Raw genomic sequence first — 6,126 nt, forward strand, 5'->3', positions numbered from 1 at the left:
TCTCAATGTCTGAGTGATAGACTAAGACATATAATAAACTCAGATAGAAATATGTCTTTTCAAAGGCAGCATACCACAGAGGATTTTACTTACCTGATTTTAATACTACAAAAAATTATTTTTTTTAAGATTTTATTTATTTATTTGACAGAGAGAGTGAGAGAGCAAGCAAAGAGAGCACAGCAGGGAGAGCAGGAGAGGGAGAGGGAGAAGCAGGCTCCAGGGAGCCCAGTTCGGGGCTCAGTCCCAGGACCCCGAGATCATGACCTGAGCCAAAGGCAGACACTCAGCCAACTGAGCTACCCAGGCACCCCCCCAAAAAATTCTTAATCTAATAGTCAGGTAGGGTTATGATTGCCAGATAAAATACAAGATGTCCAGTTAAACTTGAAGTTTGGGTAAACAACATTTTAAAAGTGTAATACATACAATATTTGGAACATATTTATACTGAAAAAATATTTTTATAATTTATTTATTTTTATTTATTTTTATAATTATTTCTTTTTATCCAAAATGCAGATTTAATTGCACATCCTATATTCCTTTAACTAAATATAGCAACACTAACGGAGTTTACCAAATAAGTTATCTATATTTAACAATATGTTAAAGGGTTCTTTAACCTGCTAATTAATTAAGAAGGAGTAACTCTGGCCCAGGTAATTCATTCTCGTTCATTCATTCATTATGTCAGAGAATCACAGATGTCAAGTCCTATACAAGGCATGGAGCAGTCAATCTTTAACAAATACAAGGGCATATCCTCACAAACTTCATAGAGATATACGTCATGGAGGTAAATGCCACAAATAAAAAATGATTTTCAGTGGATCTTGATGGTGCTTCTGGTTACCCTTTACTAAGAAACTAGTGCTAACTCTTAATCCTTATGAATAAGATAAAAAAAGTGTGATTACCTGAAATTCTCCAGTCGGCTTTATTAAACTAATAAGAACAGATACTACACTTGATCTTAGCCAAAAGGCTGAGAAGTGATCCAATCAGCTTTATTATTAAATGCACTCTAAACTAATGTAACACATTAAAAATAATTAACTAACCAAAACACAGCATCCTAAATCCCTGGGAATTTTAGGAACATGTTCATCTAGCAGTTATGGTCACAGCACTGTCCCACTTCTGTTTGATCCCACTATGTTCCGATCCTACCAGACTCCAGGACGTTTCTGTCTCTCACAGCCTTCACTGCTGACCACAGATTGGTCCCGATCTTTACTTACTGACTCTAAGAACCACTGCAGTATGGAAGAAGGAAAAAAAAAAAGAAGAAGAAGAAGTTCTGTTTCTGTCACTCCCTGCTTTATATGTCTATGGGGGACACATTCTGTCTGTGTAAGAACCCTCTTCTATGAGCTGTGGCTATGGAAAAGTGTTCATAACCTCTTTGGCAGAAATAGTCACTTCTTAACTGGAATGTACTCTGGAAATTCAGTCAGCCTTTGCATAGTAGTAGGACTTTTCTTGTGAAACACTTACCTCTCACCGCTTGTCTCTCTGGTATCACTGTCCTCAAACCCACCAGAAAAGGTAACTCATGATATTTAATACCTTCATGTCCAATGTCACAAACTTAAAACATACCTATCATCACACACTTCCAAAAGGATTTAGAAATGGTACGTATGTTGTTAAACTTGACTATGCCTATTAAATAAATAATTAATGCTATTAATTCATACTAAAGAACAAGTCTCAAATTAAAACAACCAGAATATATATGCTTATGTGTTTAAGAGGGGAAAAGGCTATTATTTCATCAACTTGAAAACCATTTGAAAAAATATGGTAATAAATAATAATTTATTTTTCTGCTTGTATACTGACTGAGGTATTGTAGTAAAAATAGAAAATGAAATTAGCTTGGAAGAAAGAGATTTAGTCTATGCCTCTAAATAACTGTAAGACATTTAGAGAATTATTTCAGTTTCTTGGCTTCAGTTTTTTCATCTACTAAGTAGAAAATAGGAATAACAAGGAAGAGTGGAGGAGCAGTTTACTGTATATTCTAGATATTTCATCTAAGCTTAAATTGTATGCATTACATTTAGCAATAAAGGACCAGATTTATAAAAAGAAAATTCTCTTCTCGGAAATATGTGTGTGTGTGTGTGTGTGTGTGTGTGTGTGTGTGTGTGTGTGTGTGTGTGTGTTTAATCCATCTCAAGTACAATTCAAATGAATTCATTAAATATCTACTGAAGGCTAAATACGTGTAAAGTATTGGTCTGGTATATTTGCATTGCTGTAGTATACTTTTCAAATTACTAACAGAAAATAAAATGTATCCAAGTCTCTTATTTAGGTGTTGGGAAGGCCATACTGCCCCCCACAGTTAGTAACGTTATTATAAAAGCAGAGCCATTACAATAATCCACCAAAGAATATTTCAGTGACAGAAGAATATAACCTAGATGATCTCTCTTTACAGGGGAATCCAAAAATTGTTAATGGCTTCAACCCATCCACTGAAACACCCTCAAATGAGTTGGAGAACTTGCCACCTCATAACCTTATCAGTTCTGCAAGATGCTGTTCTTGGAATGATATTTATACAGACCATTATTTTCTTGAGAATTCCTGGTCATAGAGGAAGTAAAACACTGGAGATGATAGGGAAGTGTCTAACACTCTTGAGATTATGGAATTTGGTAAAAATGAGCTTAAATAGCAGATCATTTTCTGAGTCTTATGAGGATATACAGCCTCAGTATTTATTCCTCTTATTCCTTCACCTTGATTGTCTTTGGCTTCCTGTTTCTTGTTTCTGGAGCCCTCAGATCCTCATGTCAATCATGACTATTTTTACACATTTTGATTCTCTGGCCCCCACTTCTTGTCTGACCACCCTCTGTTAACCACCTGCTGCAGTGAAATAAATACTGATTTCTGCCTTTACCTGTTATAGGTTCCAAGTACTCTAATATTTCACACTTGCTTCCTTCCCAAGTACCCTTCTTCAACATCCCAAATGATCAATCATTTCTGATATAGGTAATAAATATGTCAACACTCTTTTTAAAGTGTTACATTTTCATTGCACTCACTGTGGTCAGAAGTAATTCCTCAGTATCCAGCATTGAAATTGCCTGTTTCAAAAGCCTCCACTACTCTATCCACACATCTGGGGAAACAGAGATAATTGCTGCACGTATGCTGATCTTGTCCTTAGAGCTTTTCACACATCAAGAGCAAGGCCACTTTTTCCTCATTAGTGCAGCAAGTACTTGTCCACACATTGTGATTTTAAAAGCTGTGAGAAGATCTTAGTGCTTCTCCAACAATCTTTCCCCATCCCTGTAATTCCTTTAATTGGGAGAAAGCCTTTCATATGAAAAAAAAAAGGTTGATATGAGATCATTTCCTAAGAAAAGGATTCAAAAATTGAGACGAACTAGAAAATACAAGGATACTCAACAACATGAACTTGAAGAAAAGGAGGGATATAAATGTGAGGATGTTTCATAGAAAGAGAATTTTAATTGGAAAAAAAGAAACGGAGAGCTGTGAGAAAATGATACCCTCTTCCATTTTTATGTTTTGCTTATTGCATACCCCACTTTGCTCTATGCCTGACCGTTGACTCCACTGCCAAAACCTCCTTTAACTTCTTTGACATAATTTATTTTTTAAAGACTTTATTTATATTTTAGAGAGAGGGACAGATTTCACAAGCATGAGGGGCAGAGGGAGTGAGAGAGAATCTCAAGCAGACTCCGTGTTGAGCATGGAACCTGACCCAGGGCTCGACCCCAGGGTCCTGGGGTCATGACCTGAGCTGAAACCAAGAGTCAGACACTTAACCAACAGCACCACCAAGGCGCCCATCCTTTAACAAAATTTAAATAAAGTTTCAAAGCCATTACGGACACTATGACTCGTTTGTTGATAACATATAGATATTTGGCTATACTTGGAAACATTTTTCACCAGAGATGACCTACATCACCTTTCAGTTTCCTTTCAATGCCTAGAATATATGAACTAGTCCAGACAATTTACACTGGCATTTATAAGAGATCACAGAATGGCATTATGCCATATGTCCTCAAATTGAAAGAATTTATCAAGCTCCACATCAAATTCCCATTGCATTGAGCTTTTATTTAGCATGAATGTATATCAAATTACCAATCTCACAAAAGTGTATTTAAGAATAAAAAAAAATTTATTTCATATGAAAAGTGAATGTAAATATGTAATCAAGGCATATATTTACCCAATATCCATCAACTGAATGTTACAAAACATTAGTTTATACAAATAAACATTCAAAATTATATCAACAGCATTTCCAGTTATATCTTTCAATAAAGACAGAGGCAAAGTGACTTCAGTGGAAGCTAATGAATCATAAAAGTAGATTAAGTAGTTGGAAAGACATTGGATGACTTTGAATACCAAATGTCTAGGGCATATCTACTTCACTAAATGGACAACAGAACAAATAGTACATGTCTGATGAGAGCCGCGGTAAATTTGGAAGGCATTTTATTCGAAAACAAAAAATTACTTTATCAAGATAGATAATATAAAATTTAATCATGGGTAAATTTTCTCTTGACACTAGACAAATAGCCAAATTCTTTACAGTGTTTAAGGGCAGAGCCTGCTGTGTTGTACTTATAAGTAACAGTGTTTCTAGCCAGGAACAGTAATCCTGGGGTATTATAGCTGAGATTTCACAATCTCCCCTTAAAAGGTGTATTATATATCCATAATGTATATATCTGATGATTCAGTGACAGATTCCATATTCTGATGGTTATTTGAATGCTAAATGTGAAAACACATTTTAAACATCCTCTAAGGCAACACTTTTCTCTGTGTTTTAGCAGAATAAAGCAATAATATTGTTGTACCTTTTCAACTGTTAGAAGAAAAATCTTACATATGTTAAACTAAGCCTCAAGTGAGTTAGGCTTTAATCAAGCTGTTTTGATTTATGTGTGTTATTAATCTGGTTCAGTTCGAATAACCATCTATTGAAGGCAGAATCAATGCAGACACTGTGTAAGGTAGAATTCTTGCAGTTAGTTTGAAATAAAGAGGATAAGAACATTGCAGATGCTGAAAGTAAAAGCTGAATAGAATTGAGAGTTTGAGGGGCGCCTGGATGGCTCAGCCGGTTAAGCATCTGCCTTCAGCTAAGGTCATGATCCCAGCGTCCTGGGATCCAGTCCTGCATGGGCTCCTTGCTCAGTGGGGAGCCTGCTTCTCCCTCTGCCTGCCACTATCCTTGCTTGTGCTCTCTCCCTCCCCCTCTCTCTCTGACAAATAAATAAATAAAATCTTAAAAAAAAAAAAGAATTGAGAGTTTGAGGAGCACTACTCAGCCCTGTGTTTCCGCACTCTCCCTGGAGGTGTCCCTACACCCTTACCCACACCTTCATGATTAGCCCCTGGCAACATATCCTGCTGGAATTATCCTCAACTGTCTGTCATCTCTTTCTACTGGGTACTCTGACTGATTCAACTCCCAAAACAGAAACCTTGGGGCTTTTCCCCAAGACCCTATAAATACTCCACTTCAGCACCACAAATCATGCCAGAAAAAAGTTTCTGTAGGTCAGAGTGCCCCAAATCCAATCAAAAAAGCTTCTTAGGGGTAGGGAAGGAAAATATGGCTCATATTCAGGAGGAGGAATGATGATATATCAATAATTTATCCTAATAAGTATATCTAAAGATAATAAATATTTTAATAAAATACCCATATAAATGTATAACAGGTTATATTGGGGCTTTATAAACTATAAGTTCTTGTTAGTTTAGACATAACTTTCTTTAAAAAAAATAAAGTGAATTATGTCCATGTCTTTGAGATAGAAGGCTCCGAAATGATGAAAATTTGCTAATCTGTCTTCACTTTAATTAAACTGAAAATATCAATGATATATATTATGCTTAAGGTTCATCAAAAAATTTTTACATTAGCATACGTCAGTGTTATTTTTCACTGTGGCAAAAACAAACAGAAAAAGTACTTTTGTATGTAAAAATATCTTTATTTAAATATGCATATTCAAAAACAGAGTCATTGAACCTGAAATCAATATTTTACAGATAATAAAAATGAGGTTAATTATATTAATTTAGCTATAG

General features: G+C 35.4%; 1 pseudogene; it reads right to left on the reverse strand.

Annotated features, from left to right (window-relative positions):
• Positions 1 to 824: 824 nt before the first annotated feature.
• Positions 825 to 1,000, reverse strand: LOC113926139 (annotated as a pseudogene).
• Between the last annotated feature and the right edge of the window lie 5,126 nt (positions 1,001 to 6,126).

This window comes from Zalophus californianus, chromosome 2, assembly GCF_009762305.2.
Source record: "Zalophus californianus isolate mZalCal1 chromosome 2, mZalCal1.pri.v2, whole genome shotgun sequence".
In the NCBI taxonomy this organism is placed as follows: domain Eukaryota; kingdom Metazoa; phylum Chordata; class Mammalia; order Carnivora; family Otariidae; genus Zalophus; species Zalophus californianus.